The 18,952-nt window shown below is 39.4% G+C and overlaps 1 long non-coding RNA gene across 1 annotated transcript; it reads right to left on the minus strand.

Annotated features, from left to right (window-relative positions):
- Positions 1 to 2,029: 2,029 nt before the first annotated feature.
- LOC144283704 (uncharacterized) lies at positions 2,030 to 17,864 on the minus strand. Its single transcript, XR_013352265.1, has 2 exons — positions 14,825 to 17,864; positions 2,030 to 2,271 (listed from the first exon to the last, which is right to left on the minus strand). It is a non-coding gene; the product is annotated as an uncharacterized LOC144283704 (long non-coding RNA).
- Between the last annotated feature and the right edge of the window lie 1,088 nt (positions 17,865 to 18,952).

Genomic DNA, 18,952 nt, shown 5'->3' on the forward strand with positions numbered 1-18,952 from the left:
AGGGGCTCTAACTGATGAAGATTTGACATGCACATAGTTTGCCCACCAGGATTTTGCAGCTGGTATTGCCAAATATTTTGCCACTGTATATCTTGGGTCTCAATCTTTCTAGCCTCTGATACAAATTTTCTTGCCATCCATTGACTTCTTACTAAGCCAAGATATATGTTTTGTTGTTGTTGTTGCTATTATAGCTCTTACTCACTTTAATGGTAATTTATGTATTAGTTCTAGTAACACAAACTGCCTAAGAGATAAATGCCAAAATTTCAGTGGCTTAACAGTTTCCATATAAAATTAATGTTACTTGTATAGTATCTTTCTCAATTTCTTAATAAACCATAAATCAAGAAACATACATTGGTTCATTGTAGGTAATTAGTAACCAGCAGTAATGACTTAGGTGAAGTTATTTACCTTTCTCTTGTCTGAGATTGTGTATCTTCAAAATAAGGAGCATGGTCACGGAATGAATGCTAAGATCCTTTCATCCAACTCTATACTTTAATTTAACTTCATATCTTGTTAAATGTAACTATCACAGAAACCAACAGAATAAGGAAAATGTATAATGTATAAGGATCAATAAATGTAGCTTAACAAGCATCCTTCAGGCCATCTGTGGTGGGCAGTCTCTAAAATGTCCCCATTGATCTCACTTGTTAGTATTCATATCGTTGTGTAATCCCCTCATATCCTTGTGTGATCCCCACTAAGAAAGACACAGTGACTTTCTCCTAACAAACAATATGGAAAAAATGAAATGAGATCACTTCTGAGATTAGTTTACCAAACGACTAAGACTCCATTTTCTCTCTCTCTCCCTCTTTCCTTCTCTCCTTTGCTTTTTGTGCTTGCCTACGATCCTTTTTTCAAGCGGAGGCAGGGAATGGCCATCCTGTAAGGGTCCTATGGAAAGGCACTAATGGTAAGGAAGCGATATCCTCCAGTCAACATTCAGCAAGGACCTGAGTCCTGCCAATAGTCATTTGAGTAAGGTTGGAGGAAGGTCTACCCTGCTCAAGCCTTGGGATGACCTTAAGCTGTGGTTAATACTATTATTGTATCCCAACGACAGAGTGTGAGACAGATGACCTGGAGAGCCTGAGCCCGGATTCCTGACCCACAGGAACTGTGAGATAACAAATATGTGTTGTTTTTAGTCTCTATGTTTTGGGGTAATCTGTTTACAGCAATAGATAAGTAATGAAACAGTAAGGACATCATTCTTTCAAGAACTGGGATTCTGATGTAGACTAACTCACTAGTGGAAAAAGAAGCAGCAAAACAGGTTTACTTGGATTTCTTCTTCCATTTTCCATTTGGCTAGGTTCAGTTCCTGCCCCTCACCTCCAAAAGCACAGAACTACTAAATCAGGCATTTTCCTTTCTTTTATTTTGCCCTTTTAGTTTATAGAATATTCAAATTGTGCTTTGCTATCCCTTTACCACTCTCCATGATGATACATCTAATATGTCCTAAAGGATTATTTTTTCCACTAACTTTCAAAACTACTTTTTAATAATATTGCTATTTTATTAGTAAAATTCAGATAGTTCACAGAAAATTTAGAAAATACAGATAGGTAAGAAAGGAATATAAAAATCATCTGTAATCATACAAACCTGAGATCTATCATGAGCATTTTATAATTTCTTAGGTACTCTGGTTATAAACAATTTAGGAATAATAGCAGATAGAGAGAGAGAGTGCTCTTTCTATTGTCAACTATTTTTCTAAGCCCCTCATATATATTAACTTTTTAAATTTTCACAAGGATCTTCTATTATTGCCCCTGTGTTACAGAGAAGCAAACTGAGGCCCAATATACCTACGTTCAGAAACATCCTTTTTTCACTGAGCAAAACGATCTAAAAGTTACCACTTTGAAACTTCTTAATACACCATTTTTTGGAAACTTCTTAACACATCATTACGCATATTTCATGTGATTACTTTTTAACAAAAGCCTTCTAATTGCACACTTTGTCACACTCATAGGTTTGGATAAATGATGAAAGAATAGTAGAAAGTCTGACAAATCTTTAATCACTGCTTTTAAAACACATACACATTTCTTTCATCTCTGCATAAAGTTGGTCCAGAGGTCAGCATTTCTTAGAAGTTACCCTGGGTCCAGCTGCTGAAGAAGAGCATAGATCTGTGTTAACGTCCCATGCTGTGTGATCAGGATGAAAGGGCCACTCTGAGGTATATACTAACTCCTTCCTCCAGCACCTTAGGTTACATCTCCTCACGCTTTATGAGATCTGGAAAACACATGGACATAATGTCTTTATTAAGTTCAGAGAATAATAGAGAAGCCAGAAGGTGATTTAAAACCTAGGACATAGCATATTAGGAACTCTGGTATTCATCTCAACTGCCAGATTCAAGAATTAGTGAAATGTCAAATCAAGCAGCATTTTATAATAACTGTGACATCTGTGCATCGAGTGAAAGTTGCCAAATACATTTACTACACTGTATTCTGTACCTTGAGATAAAACATTAAATACATATGATACATGTAACACTTTGTGATTATAAGATCTTTGCCACCTTGGTTTCTGGGCAATGCAAGAAAAAGTTCACTTTTTATTACCTATAAATATAAATAAATATATAGAATATATTGAATTAAATAATCATTCAAATATGAAATAATACATAAAATATTGCTATACTATACTATATATTATATATTATATATGTAACTCTACATTACTATAGTTTGGCCACTATGGCTGTTTTTTAAAATTTAATCTTCATAAAACAGAAACTTGTCTGTCTTATACACCAATGTATCCCCTAGCTCGGTGTCAGTGAATAAATACATTCATAAATACATTCATTCATTTAATAAGTACATATGACTACATACTATTAACAAGTAAATAAGCTATAGAGAAGCTAAGTAACTTATTCAGGTTCGCATAGCAGCATACATGTGTTTGAATTCAAGATTATTCCTATAATAATCCACTATCACCACCACCACCACCAAGAAGGGGAAAAAAGGTCACAGTGACAGTCTGTGCTCTGAAACTCATACAAGTTCCTGGTCTACCCCAGAAGTGTGCCACTAGGAAACATTTCAGTCACAAAATTTGAATCACTGTCAAGATCCATATCTCTGTCTGCTTATATTACAGTTATTTTTGTCTCCAGCATAGACTATAACTCCATAAAGAATAGACTTCATGTCTTATTCATATCTGTTACTATGTAGCTAGGATAGTGCTTGTTTATAGTAGAGACCCCTAAGGTTCTGATGAATTGAATTGGAGAAGGACAATGTGTTAGTGGCACAGCTAATTTGTAGAGAGGAAATGTCCTTTTTACTGGCTAAGACAGAAAATAAATATATACATACAAACATTTATATATGTACATGCATGCAGGCTGACCTAATCTATCAACAACATAGCATCAAATTCCAAACTGAAATAAAGGGCTGTAAAGCAATGTTTCTTTCTAACTTTTTGGAGAGATAAAAGAATTTAAAATGAAACCAGATTATCCAACAACAAAAGAAATACCTGCTGTGTGTTAAAGCTGGCAGTGATGGGCATGAATCTCAAAGCAGACATAGATTCTATGTTGTAAAAGGCATCTTGAAAGGAAAATAGTAGAGAAAAAGGCACCCAACTAAAATATGGGAAGAGATAACGCCAACAGCCCAGACAAGTGGTTAGCATTAATATAACACACACCAGTGCCTTCTGCTAGACTTCCTTAATACCATTAACATGCATATGTGTGTATATTATACATGTGTACATACAGGTGTGTGTGCATACAGATACATAGCGACAGAGAGGCTAACATTCAGAATCAGGGCTATCTGGCCAAGGGTAACAAGACCCCCTACATAGATCTGGCATTCAAAAGGAGGTGTCCAATCTGGGAAAAAGACAGGCTGTAGAAAAACTTTGTCAAAATAAAGAAGTGCTCCATTCCTAGAGGAAATAAGATATGAACACATGTTGTCAAGCACAAAGGAGTCAATCAGTTGTCCCAGCTACTCCAAGTTGCATACAAAGCAAGACAGGAATTATTAACTGAAACAAGAAAACAAGGCAGAACCAGATCTGATGCAAAACTGATGAAATGTTTAATTTTTTCTTGTTTCTTTCTATCTCTTTCAGTCTCTTTCCCATCTTTTTCTTTTTTTCTCACTTACCTTCAAAAAGAAAGGGAGGTTTCTTACAAATTAAGGTCACACATGACAAAACCGTAACATCATTTAAACAATGACAACAGACAAGTAATGATGGGAACAATAATCATCCCAGACAACGAAGTCTGGGGAAACTACTGCTATTGTGCACAAAACCAAATGCTTATCTTTCAGGCATTCAAAGCAAAAAGGAAATATAATAGGATACATCACTCTCAATAGCTAATAAGGTAGAAAACCAAATTATCAGGAAAGAGATATTTCCCTAGCTCTGAAATCTGAGAAGAAACATTGCGTGGGTCTACATTGGGATGTCTTTGAATCACACAGATAGTATTGTAATAAGTTCTTTCAGGAGGACAAAAAAAGAAGCTATAAAGAAACTTTGGATCAGTAATGAATTCATAGAAATAAGAGAAAAAAAGCAGCAATGCAAGTGAAGATGAGACTTATAAGACTTATAAGGCAGAAATAAATAATCACAAAAGGCAAAGAAGCACAAAGAATATAAAAGTAGTAGAATCATTTTCACAATTGACCTGGACATACATGACAAAACACAGGTGTAAAAGTGATATAAAATTCCAGGGACCAATATCTGTCGCTGTAAATGTCTACATTTTCCCTAGCAATGTATTATTTTCATACAGGTCTCCCTGACAGATCATTATGATTCAAAATTCTTATTTAATGTAGTGGCTACTGAATTAAAATTTAAGCTACTTGATAAAAATTCATTATGTTATCTTTCAATATCGTGCCTTAAAAGCTTGCTCCATTCCTAAATATCATATTACTTTGTAGAGTTGATTTTTGTTCGTGTGAAGAAAAAAATGTAAGTTTTGGAATTAGGCTTAGGACTGAATTTCACTCTTTTAACTTATTGGCTGTTTGACCTTGAGCCAATTAGTCAGCCACGGCCTTTTTAAATTTATAATATGAATGAAATAATTCCTATATCTCTAAGTTGTTGTTATTATTGAGATCATGTCCCCAGCAAGTTTCTAGGCAAGTATTAGATGCACAAATAATGGGTCTATCTTCTGCTATGCTTTGAAACAGTTGAGACTCCATATTTTGAACAGGTAAGTGAAATTCATAGATGTCAAGTAGTAAAAAAAAAAAAAAAGATAAGAATTTTCTAAATATTTATATAATGAAAACAACCTTAAGAACATCACCGGGCAGCCCGGGTGGCTTAGGGCAGCCTGGGTGGCTCAGCAATTTAGCGCCGCCTTCAGCCCAGGGTGTGATCCTGGAGACCCGGGATCGAGTCCCACGTCGGGCTCCCTGCATGGAGCCTGCTTCTCCCCCTGCCTGTGTCTCTGCCCCTCTCTCTCTCACTCTCTGTCTTTCTCTCTCTGTCTCTCATGAATAAATAAATAAAATCTTTAAAAAAAGAGAACATCACTCCATGTCTACAGTTTTTAAATTATTTCACACTCAACAGTTCATTCATTGAATACCTATTTAGTATGAAAAACACCATGCTGGGTGTATTAGTAAAATAAATTGCATATGCTTCCCTAACACTCTAAAGGAGGACAGACATATATAACTAAATATTGAGTATTAGTCAAGTTCTAAGGCAAACACATGAGACTGCTGAAAGTAGAGCAAATGGGAAATTTCATGGTAGTTCCAGAAATGGTAAGGAAATAACCATGAAAATTCCTCAGTAGCTGTAAATTTAAATATTCTGCATATTAATAAATGTACGCAGCACTGAAATGATTTTTGCCTCCCATGAAATAACATTTCCTTTCAAAACGGTTTTAGTGGTCACAAAGAAATTCATAAGTACCAAGATTCTTCAGTACAAAATAAGCAATATTTATACTCCTGCAAGTTTAACTTCTGTTTTCCCAAATCAAATTGAAGATCTGATCTCTCTTTTTCTAATAAATACAAATCAAATTTAGTCATTCTCTTATCCTTGCTCTACCACCTGAGTCCCACCAGTTTTTATGGAGGGTTTTTTTTTTTTTTTTCATTAAAACAAATCTCTGTAATACGGCAACCAGACTAGTTTAGTTTTATACGATTATTTTAAGCGTCTTCCTGACTTATTTTGTTATTTAGAAGATATTTCAATATTATGGTTTATTTCAAGGTACTAGCAAAATGTTTTCTTATAATTGTTTAAGAAAGGTTTTTTTAAGTTCAAAAAAATGTTTCTCATAATATTTGTAATAACTTCCTGACAGAGCTTAGAACTTTACAGTGCACCAAGAAGGGATACAGAGGAGTGATTTCTGCAGCTCACTTACCATATGCTTTCCATGTTTCCCATGAGTTGTGGAAGGTTGGCATCCTATGGTCAGTTCACAGATTGGTTGGCCTCTTAAAGAATTACTCTTGGAGTTGTAAGTATTGAAGTGGAAATATCAGTATATTCTAGGTTAAGCCACACAAACCTATTTCACTAAGGGAATGGAAAACTAATTCTTTTTTTTTTTTTTTTTGGAAAACTAATTCTAATGGAAAATCAAAACGATATTTTTAGCTACTTGTATATTCAGCAAATATTTATTGAGCATTGCTATAGCCAGGCCCTGTTTTATTTGCTGGGGAACTATCAATGACTAAAACAGACAAAAGTCCTCATTATCCGAGAGTCTACATTCTGATGGGGAAATAGTTATAAACCCAGGGCCATGTTATCCATTACAATAGTACTGAAGGCCCACAATCCTCCAAGGGCCCACAAAAATGTTTTAATTTTAATTTATTTTTAAAACCAGAAAAAAGTGACTATTACAATAACGCATCCATCCTGGATTATATTTTTTCTTTATAGCAAAGCAGCCATAAAATATAATTTTAAATATTTTTTTTATGGAGGAAGGGGCCCATTAGGGCAAAAGTGGCTTGAGAACACTGAAGTCATACTGCAGACTGTAATAAACACAATGAATAAGTAAATCACATGGTATATTAGAAGGTGAGAAGTTCTGTAGAGGATAAAAAGGGAAGTGATAGTGTGGGATAAGGCTGTACGTAATCTTAAATCGAGCATTAGAGAAAGCATCAATGAGAAGGAACATTTATGCACAAATTAGAAGTAGGTTAGGTAAAGAGCCATGCAGAGATGTCTAGGTGAAGAACATTCTAGGTGAAAAGCAGATGCAAAGCCCTGAGATGGAGGTGTGTCTGGTAAGTGAGGAAGCAACAAGGAGGCTATTATGGCTGCAGCAAAGTGATCTCTGGGGAGAGAAGTGGAAGATCAGGCTATGCAGGTTTCAGGGACCAGATTGCGTAGTGCTTTAGTAGCCACTTCAGGTTGACTTTGAATGATAGAGTGAGCAAGTGGAGGATTTGAGGCAGGGTCACTGTTAGGAGTTGAATTGTGTACCCTCAACAGTTATGTTGATGTTGTAACCCCAGGTACCAGTGAATATGAGCTTATTTGAAAATAGGGTCTTTTTTTTAATTTTTTTTTTTAAGATTTTATTTATTTATTCATGATAGACACAGAGAGAGAGAGGCAGAGACACAGGCAGAGGGAGAAGCAGGCATCATACAAAGAGCCTGACGTGGGACTCGATCCAGGGTCTCCAGGATCACGCCCTGGGCTGCAGGCAGCACTAAACCGCTGCGCCACCGGGGCTGCCCGAAAATAGGGTCTTTGAAGATATGATCATATTAAGATGAGGTCACTAGGGATTCAGTAGGATCGTTATCTTTACAAGAAAAGGAAAATACCATAGGAAGACAGAGACACAGGGAGAATGTCATGTGATGACACAGGCTGAATTTGGAGCAATGAAGCTGCAAACTGAGGAGTGACAAGGATTGACAGCCACCATCCAAAACTAGGAAGAGGCAAGGAAGGATTCGATTCAGAGACTCAGAGGGAACATAGCTCTACTGACATCTTGAGTTCCAACTAACTTCTAGCAGAACCGTAAAGCGACAGATTTCTGTTGTTTTAAGCCACCCATTTTGTGGTACTTTGTTATAGTAACTCTAGGAAACCAATATAATGACTTAGTTCTGGCAGCATCTCTCTGGCTGAGTGTTGAGAATAAACTATAGCGAGGTCAAGGGCAGGAAGAAGGAGCCTATATTAGGTCAAGTGTTCTAAGAAGCAGATTCTAAGACAGGATTGCAAACAAGAGATTTATTCAGGAGTGCTCTCAGGAACAATATCGGTGGGCATGGGGAGGTGGGGGGAATGAGAGATTTAGCATTGGACAGAGGGAAAAGTATAACAGCAGTAGAGCCCTCAGACTACACAGTGGGGGCTCACTGAATTTGGGATGGGCTTTAGGAATCATCAGGAAATGGGCCAGGAAATGGGCCTATTGTAAGTACCCCCCTGAAGGTACTGAATATAGGTTGACCTCTGGGGAGGGAACATAATCTTTTTTTTTCTTTCAACCCCTGAGCCACCCAAGAGTCCCCAGGGAACATAATCTTGATTAAAACATCTCCCTTCAGCAGAGAGGGAAATAGTTGAGAGACTCATCTATGAATAGTCTACATTCCTCTAGCTGTGGAAATGAATATTTTGGTCCTAGAGAGTAGGAAAATGCAAGGTGTTTCATAGCATCCCTGAAAGAAGTTATTCCATTTATAGAGGAAAGATTCAAATAGCATGGGAAAACAGGAATTAGAGTATAACACATGGAATTCTGGTTGTGTAAGTAGTGTAGTTGTGTGTGTGTGTCCTAGCAAGGAGTTTCCATTTGAACAGGAATCTAAGTTCATAATACACTTAACTTGTTAGCCACAATAAACTAGTGTAGGAAAGATAGAAATATTAACGTGCCAATTTGCTGATAGGGAAAATGAAGCTGAAAAATATCAAATGACTTGTCCAACACAGTGTGAGTCCGTGGTAAGGACAAGATTGAAAATACAGTCTTCTGAATCCATGTTCTGAGCCCTTTGTATCACGTCATATGGCCTAAATATTACTGCAATTATGTAGCAGTGATCGGGCTACATAATTCTGCATGTTCTTTCACAACTTTTTTTCAGAATCATGAAAACAGTATATGGCATGAGGACGCCTGGGTGGCTCGGCGGTTGAGCATCTGCCTTTGGCTCAAGGTGTGATCCTGGGTCCCGGGATTGAGTGCCACATCAGGCTCCCTGTGAGGAGCTTGCTTCTCCCTCAATCTGTGTCTCTGCCTCTCTCTCTCTCTCTCTCATGAATAAATAAATAAAATCTTAAAAATAATGAGTATATGGTGCAAACAGCATAGTTGCTTATAAACTTACATTAATTTCTTCCTGGACCAAAAGCTAGAGCATATTTGCCAACCTCCTTTACGGTTGGGTGCAGCCATATGACTGAGTTCTTGTGAATGGAATCTGAGTAACATGATATAGATCATGCAGGCCCATAAATAAAATGCTAAGAAGTCACCCCTCTTCTATGTTACCCATGGTCTGCCCAGTACAGCCTCGAAAGCCTTGTGTTGAATGTTTATGTATTATCCCGCCTCTCCACAGACCTGATCCAGAATTATCTTAATCATTAGAGAATCTGAGACACGGTATGCATATCTTACTGTAAGATGTACAGTATAGATTTGGAATTTTATTTCATAACATTTCATATAAGTAAAACTAACAGATCTCATTTAAATCTAATATTAAATAACTTAAGGTAAGACTATACAGGAAGAGCTGGGGCCTGTATGCATTCAATCTCTTCACCATTTGTGAAATAAATTGGAAGAAAATTATTATTCTTTTTTTCTCCTTTTTAAAAAAGATTTTATATATTTATTCATGAGACACAGAGAGAGAGAGAGAGAGGCAGAGACATAGGCAGAGGGAGAAGCAGGCTCCATGCAAGCTGCCTGACGCGGGACTCGATCCCAGACCCTGGGATCGCACCCTGAGCTAAAGGCAGATGCTCAACCACTGAGCCACCCAGGCATTCTGAAAATTATTATTCTAATTTTTCTAATTTTTAAATCCCTGAGAGAGAGCAAGAGAGCTTGGAATACTATAAATAAAAAAGTAAGCAAACAAAAATATAAATAAAAGCAAGCTTCAGATTTATACCATTTCAACTTAAAAACACATCAGCGAAGGAGGAAAAATTCTCTATTCCAGAATTTATATATAAAAAAAAACACACACACATAGGAAAGTACTCTGAATAACCAGGCTTAAGTCATGGAGCCATTTGTAACAAATCACTGGGGGAGAGCCGGTTACAGCATTCGATTTGGCCTGGATCATGTGTTTTTCCTATGTGGGCTGGGTACCGAAATGGGCAGATCATTACCAATATAGAAAGTGAAGAGGAGGGCAGCCCGGGTGGCTCAGTGGTTTAGCACCTGCCTTCAGCCCAGGGCCTGATCCTGGAGACCCGTGATTGAGTCCCGCATCGGGCCCCCTGCATGGAGCCTGCTTCTCCCTCTGCCTGTGTCTCTGCCTCTCTCTGTGTGTTTCTCGTGAATGAATGAATAAATAAAATAAAATAAAATAAATAAATGTTTTTTCGTAAAAAAAAAAAAAAAAAAAAAAAAAGGAAAGAGGGAAAGACACCCAAGGAAGAGGTATACTATTTCTAGAAGTGCAAAGTGAGAAATGACCAGACAAAACCCATTGAGAACTAGCACAAAGTTGTGTGGACTTCATCGAAAAGAACAATGTACTATATAACACCACAAGGGCTGTTTACCAATTAAGTACAGAAATGCAGCTGGATATCAGGGGAGAAATAGAACCAGGGTCCAGAAAGCCATCCAAAATCTCTCTCTGCAGTTTATATACACTCCTTTCTGTGCATGTATTTTATGTTCTTTTCTGCAATGTAGTCTTGTCACTTCTGCTGGGTGGCTAAAAACAAGTTTAACTGATAATAGGATAGTCCATGCCTCTCCTCAAGAGTGCATCATCTCTGATTCTTGAATTAATATGGCAGAGAAAAGAGGGCAACACCACAGCTTGGTCACCCACATGGCCTATTCAGAGAAAGAAACAATGACTCGCTCAACCCCGATTCCAATTTCCCTAGGAAGACTTGCTTAGCTTGCTAATCAAGCAACTTAATTCCTCCCCTCCCTATCCAATGAACTGCATTGAAGGAAGAAGGTTCTCTTCATGAAAACTTGCTTTTAGGATCTCTTCTCATGTAGACAGAGAGTAAGATGAACTTGTCTAAATGGTATACCCTACTGAATGTGTAGCCTTGAGAAAGTTATTATACTATATGAATCTTAGTACCATTATTAATAAAGTGGGCGTAATACTCATGTTGCTGGTTTCTTGGGAGGATGAAACCCGGGCCACAGAAGGTGATGATGGTTACTTTAAAGAAGTTAGAGTCTAAAATTAATCCACAGAAAAAAATTAGTCATACTTTATTTATTCTGAACAAAAAAATATTATTCCCTGGCTTGATAATTAATTAGATGATTTCCAAGCTCTGTTACAGGTTTTTCATGACAGTGATTTTTTTTTCATTTGATCTAAATCATTAGCCCAGCAACAACAAAAAAGTCAAATGTATTTTAAAAGCAAGAGATTTGCTAATATCACAAGGCCATTCCAAAGCAAGCTGTAGTATAGAATGATCTCAAAAAAGTTCAATTTGTTTTGAGCAATGGCTGCTTACCCTAGTCAAGGTGACTAATTTGAATTTGATGGCTCTTATTTACATGTATAACTTCTACTAATACATAATCTTAATAGAATGATAGATACGTTAATTTGACAGTTTAATAGATATACCTTTTGTATGTCACAGTACATATTACATAACACTCTCCTGGAACTATTTCATTCACCAAACATTTATCGAATATCTACTATGGGCCCAAGCATTATATTTCCAAGTAGGCAATAACCGTTATTTTCCCTACCACTTTTCATTTTGCCTTTATAGGAAAAGAGGTGAGGTGTATGATTGAAGCAGATACCAGAAATGAGAAAATCATATAACAGGGAGTACTGCAAAAATAATGTGACCAACATTCCCAGAAGAATAATGCAATATGCCTTCTGTGAGCTCAGCTTTCCGGAAAATCCAGTAGGCAATCTTAAGGGGAACCTAATTTCCTAGGTATCACCATAACACAGATTGCACGTTAGCACTACAACATGTACGTACAGAATTTTCCCCTTGTGTACATCTTATTTGGGAGTGCATAAACAGATGCAAGAGAAAAAAGAACTTCTGATGAAGGCTAAATATTTTAAAAATCGGACTGCATTCTTCAGGAAATTATTGCACTAAGTCAGGGAGGTATATGTAGCACCATATAGTAGAAAATATGCCTATGGATAGCTGTTGAGCTTCCTCCACCATCAGGGATATAGTGACTATTTGCATAGTATAGTCTGAAAAATTCTAGAGAATGATTCTGATTAGCCAAGCTTGGGCCAGGGGATTGGACCAAATAGTATGGAGAAAGCCACCTCACACTTCTGTAGGAACCATTCTGAGAGAAAGAGGAGTAATTGTGAATTAGGTATCTATTCTTGATGTCTCCTATAGTTTTAAAGGAGAGGGCTGATGAGCAGAGCCCAGCAGAGCAGTAAAGTTTTACAAAGGAACAAAAGGTCTATTTCTTTTCTTTTTTTTTTATTTTTATTTATGATAGTCACACAGAGAGAGAGAGAGGCAGAGACACAGGCAGAGGGAGAAGCAGGCTCCATGCACCGGGAGCCCGATGTGGGATTCGATCCCGGGTCTCCAGGATCGCGCCCTGGGCCAAAGGCAGGCGCTAAACCGCTGCGCCACCCAGGGATCCCTATTTCCTTTCTTTTTCAAAATATGACAGTCATTACTGACTGTCTCTGGTTGACCGCGATATTTTCATTTTTGAAGTACATGCATATTCGTCTTTATAAGAAAACAGTATCGGATTTTTTAATATTCTCAAATATCTAGAATCTAGAAATTAGAATCTAGACATTGATGTAATGCTTTTAAGGCAACTATGTTTGTATGAGTGCTGAATACTTCCTTAAGAGCCAGTGTTCTATCACTAACATTTATAGTAAGTGCCTGAAAGCATTTGGTGTTGAACCTAATTTGTAGTTATGAGGGGTAATTTAATTGTCGTCTGTAAGGCAAGGTAGTGGGGAAAGTTACAGAAAAAAAATCAAAAGAAGGAGAAGCTTGTTCCTTCAGAGTCCTCCAGAACTGGCATGCATGTATGCAAGCATTAGAGAAAGTATGACACAGAATTTTAAGGAGACTTTTCCATTGGGAAGGAAAAAAGTCAGGATGTGGAAAAAGTTAACCACTTAATTAGAAGAAGCTATTTTAAAAAATATCTATATCTAGATTTACCTTATCTATATCTTTAGATCAATTAGATCAATTTAGATCTTTAGATCCAGGTCAATTAGAAATGTAGAAAATAAACAGATTGTCTTTTGGATTGAAAAAGAATAAGGGCAAATTGCTCGAGGCAGGAAAGAATAGATGATACCAAATTAGCAGGACAATATAATCTGGGTAAGATTTTATAATCTTTTAAAATGGTCCTTTGATATATATATTCCAGGGAATGGCGAGCATTACCAGGTACTTCTTAGAATTCCTTTGATATATATTCCAGGGAATGGAGAGCATTACCAGGTACTTCTTAGAATTAAGCTATCCCATAGGGCAATCAACTAGGTTGATAGTCTGTATCATCTAAATTTGAGTTATTATTCTAGTGAATCCAAGACCCCTTAGGATTCTAATCACACCATGGCATATTAGGAATCTGAATACTCTCTCTGATTTGCTACCTGCTTTACAGATGTAATTTAACCCTGATTACCTTGATTTGCCAGTGTATCTAGGTCCAGTAGCATTTAAGATATTAACTGTCTACTGATATTTGATCGGGTATTAGAGAGCATTTTTCTTGATGGCAAAAGCTCAGTAATTTGAAATTTTGTGAAAGTTTACCTCTGGGTTGAATGGAAAGGTCATTTCATGTGACGGTGGCATTGTCTAGTGTTGGCATCGGACCCTCGGCTAGTTACTGAAGACCTAATGCACGCAAAGCTCATTTCAGGCGGTGTACAATGTTAAGTTATAGGCCGAGGAAAAGCGAGATAATGACAGAATCTGATTTTCAGCTGGATGCAGAACTGCGTGGAATAGTCAGTGTTTCCCATTGGCCTTGCAGCTAAGTGTTACCATCTCACCATTTCCGAGGATAAAGTGAAAGGAGAAGGGTGTGTGCAAGTTTAGGAAAGTGTCCTTGGGTGTATGATTTTGCCTTCCTCTTTTTCTTCTTTGCTTCTGCAATGTAGCATGATTGCTAAAACTGAAATTGGGAACAAAGGTCATAGGTTTCCAAGCAAGAAGTTAAAGAAGGTGTCTATTACACCCAGGATGCTTTGGGGGGCCGTAACAGCCCTGATTACCAACTGCTAGACTTTCCACTTGAAAAAGTAATCAACTTCTATCTTGTTTAGGTTGCTGTTATTTTGCGTTTCTGTTGCTTGCAGCAAAAATGAATCCTAACTAAAATAGAATGTATGGGTCATTTTTAAAAGTATTTTTTTTGCTTTAACCAACATTTCCCCCCCTAACTAAGTAAATACCCATCCAATCAGATAAGGGGGCTTTTACTGAGCATGAAGAAACAAGATCACTCTGAATTTATAAATACCTTACATACTCACTCCCCTTACATAACAATTATGACTGAGACGCATACCATTGTAGAAAATCCTTGTCCAGACCTCTGTTTATTTCTGTAGAAGCGATACCTGTAAATAGAAACACTGGATTAATGACAATTTTATAAACCAGTTGACACATATCTTCAACTTTCTTCCCAGAAAAGTGTGTCAATGTTATGTTATTAGCATAAAAGTAAGCCTGTTTCAAGGTACTTTTGCTACAGTTTAGTAGTAGGGCATTGTTACTTTTCAGCTAATTTCCTGGGCAAAACACGAAACAGGATAGATCTTGTAATTGCGTATATTTTCATGCATGGGATTTTTTTTTTCTTTTTTTTTTTTTGTATAGGTAGAGCATCCTTCCCAACATTTATTGGTTATTTATTTGTGTTTACCTATTCTATGAATGTTTTATCCATGTTCATTTTCTAACTGTCATGCTGTTAGGGATCTCAGTGTACTGATTAATTTGAAAGAGTCATTTGGTCAGAGAATTCTACGTCATTAAAATATTTTCATATTGATTATCCTATTTGGATATTCAGCTTTTTACATTTTTTTGGGGGGGGGGTTCATTTCCACATGTTAAATACAGATTTTTTTCAAGTTTTATAGGGTGAAAGCCAATCATGCCATCATTTTCAAAAACCACTCTAGCACACAGCACTACCCTGTATAATAGCATCTTTGCCCAAACATCATCTGTGATGTTATCTTGTCCCTGAGAAGGTTTAATAGTCAAATATAGTCGTATAGCAGAAAAGGTACAGAATTGCTCGATTTTATTTTTCTAGAAGGTTCGTCTTAGAAAAATATTGGCAAGAGTCATGGATTTCCTGGCAATGTAATAGAATGCTTTATATCTTAAATACAGAAGTCTATGCCTATCAGAGTAAAAAAAAATGAAAGCCTGAAGTTTGAACCCAAAATACAGGTTGCTGCTATAAAGCTGCTACATTGATATTTGATTAAACTGTATAAATAATTAACCTATCTCTTCCTTTCCCTGCTTTTCTTAAATAGCTATCAGTTATTTTTTACTCAGTTCTTTCTTCTCATTTTCTGTTTGTAACTTTATTTGTGGTCAGTTCTTTGGTGAGTACTTTCAACTATTTAACTTAATATGCTTACTTTTTAGTTACTATGTCTCATATTTAATTACTTAATATACATAGTTTTCAGTTAGTATATTTTATATTTTGATATATTAATTTCCATTTTGAGATTAATTTGAATTCTCTCCCATGTCCTTCCAGACCTGTCAAGATGTGATAAGACTGATTCTAAAAGCTGGTCTATAGGTACTATGTATTCATTTATGTTTCTGCTGCTATGGCTAATGCTAATAACATTTAGTATCTATACAGTATCTTTCATTCCACATTTTATTATTTTATTGCTTTTCCACATATATCCATTTGGGAGATGAACTGGGTAGTTTCCATCTTGCCTCCTTTATAAATAAGAGCCTTTTGTCACAGTCGAATCACAAGTCTGCTATTTTCAAAATTATTTAAGGAACAACTGACTTCAGACGTCAGTTTATATTTTCTTTACATACTCAGGGGACTTTGTGGATGCCTTACATTAGGCAAATTTAAGTAGCCTAATTTAACTGTGTGAACATCTGGTTGGTCAGAATTTAGCAATATCATGAAATCTCCCTCCCATTTAAAAAAATTTTTTTTTGTTATTTTATTTTTTAAAGATTTTATTTATTTATTTATTTATTTATTTATTCATTCATTCATTCATTCATTCATTCATTCATGAGAGACAGATTGAGAGAGAGAGAGAGAGAGAGAGAGAGAGAGGCAGAGACACAGGCCAAGGGAGAAGCAGGCTCCATGCAGGGAGCCTGATGCAGGACTCGATCCCAGGTCTCCAGGATCATGTCCTGGACGGAAGGCAGGCACTAAAGCGCTTGAGTCCCCCAGACATCCCTCTCTCCCATTTTTTAAAAAAGGAATTGTGCAAAGTTCTGTGGATACATGGTAATCTTATGTTATACAGATGATTAAATTTGGAATTTGCCTTTAAGGAAGTCCTCTAATTTGAGGAGACACATAGATAAGCAACTCATTATTTTAAAAGAACAATAAAAAAGCAGAATGAAGTAGGCGTTATCATAGATATACCATGAAAGCGCTGTGGGAATATAATAAAAGGGGTGACTATTTTGATTGGGGTTGATGACAAAAGGCTTTCTGGAGCATTTGGCACTAGAATTGAGCCTTGAAGAACCAATGAGATTTTGATAGTCACTTGTATTGGGTATGGTCTGTTAATTCCATTTTTTTTTTTTAAGATTTTATTTGAGAGAGAGTGAGAGAGAGAGAGAGAGAGAACAAACAGGGGGAGAGGGAGAAGCAGACTCCCAGCCAGTGGGATTCAGGGCTCATCCCAGGACCCTGGGAACATGACCCAGCCAAGGCAGACACTTAACCAACTCAGCTACCCTGGTCTGTTAATTCTAATGAGGTTTTAGGTTCCTCAGATGGAGCAGGGTTCATTCTACCTCCCAAACAGCTCTAGAGGGGCTTTAGATCATCCTGAATATAGACATCCAGATACAATTCGGATAGAATGTGCTTGTTGAATGCATATAATAAATCTTAGTTTCCTTCATAATTGTAACTTGAATTTACTGATACAGAAAATAACACCTCAGTCTTTCCAGATCATGACATTTTAGAAAGGAAAAGACCTTTTGGTTACCTGCTAAACTCTCTCTCATCATCTCTCCCTCCTTTACAAAGAAAGCACAAAGGGGCTCAGTAATTGACCAAGGTCACTCGCTTAACTGGAGCTGACTGTCCCCTCCGGCGGGAGGCTTGGCTTTGGAATCGGCACCACTCTGTATCTTTACTGATTATGAAATAAAACCTTTAAATCCCTACGTCCGAGTATCAGAGAATACTTAAGCCTGCGATGTACTTGCACATTTAGGCAAGTTTGGAGGGACGGAAAGTGGACCCAAGGCAGGAAACGCACTGGGACCCTGAACCTGCATCCTGAAAATCTGGGGAAAGATCTGCACCTAGAAGGAGACCCTGGCAGGACTTTCCATCTGAAATTCACTTACCTGGGGTGGAGTGAAAGAAGAGGAGGAGGGGGGGAGGGAGGGGGAAGGGAGGAGACGGGAGCGAGACGGGGAGAGGGGCACTGCGAGGCTGAGGAAGGCGCGTGGCTCTAAGGCAGGAGCAGGGCCCCCTTTGTCTGGCAGACCCTGCGGGGGGAGCCTCCGGGCGCAGCCCTCGTTCCCCGGTCCCCGCGTAGGCGAGCGGCGAGGTGGAGTCCGCGCGGCGGAGCCCGAGCCCCAGCCCGAGCCCGAGCCCGAGCCCGAGCCCGAGCGCGCTCCGGCTCCGGGTTTTCCCCGCCGCCCGGGCCCCCCGCCGGGCCCCCTCCCCGCCCCCGGCGCTCGCGGCGCTCGCCGGCCCCGCGCTCATTCCGGCCTCGGCTCGGGCCCCGGCGGCGTCCTCCGCGCGCAGGCTGCTCGGCCCCCGCGCCCCGCCCGCCCGCTCGCCGGGCTCCGCTCGCCCCAGTTCCCGGGAGCGGGGATGCAGCTGCGGCCGCTGGTCCGGGTGGGCGCCGCCGCCGCCGCCGCCGCCGGCTCTTCCCGGACTGCGCGTTGCCTCCGCTCCGACAGCTGCCGCCGCCTGTGACTCGCCCCCTCCCCTTTCTTTCTTCTTTTTTTTTTTTTTTTGCCTCCGTCCTCTTTCTCCGGGTGCGCGCGCGCGGGCTGCACGGTCGGCTTTGGCAGCAGCTCGCTCGTGTGTGCGCGCGTGTGAGTGCGTGTGCGGAGAGCGCAGAGCCCTGCTCGCTCGCGGAGGGTCGCGGAAGAGAAAGCAGCGGAGCGGCGGCGGCGGCGGCGAGGGCGGCGAGGGCGGCGCGGAGCTCGGGGCCGCGCGATGGAGCTCCCACATGCCCGCAGCTGCCCGGCGCGGCCGGCGAGCTAAGCGGCCGGCCCCCGGGCTCCGCGCTCCGGGCTCCGCGCCCCCCGCGCCCCCGCCGTGCACCCGGGAGGGAGTCCGCGCGGCCCTCGCCCCGGCCCGCGGCGCAGGTTGCGGGCGCGAGAGGAGACCCTCGGCGGGCACCGGAGCTCGGGCGGCGGCGGCGGCGGCGGAGCGGCCACCCGGGCTCTCGCGGCTCCCCCTGCCCAC

Source organism: Canis aureus, chromosome 14 (assembly GCF_053574225.1).
Source record: "Canis aureus isolate CA01 chromosome 14, VMU_Caureus_v.1.0, whole genome shotgun sequence".
Lineage (NCBI taxonomy): Eukaryota > Metazoa > Chordata > Mammalia > Carnivora > Canidae > Canis > Canis aureus.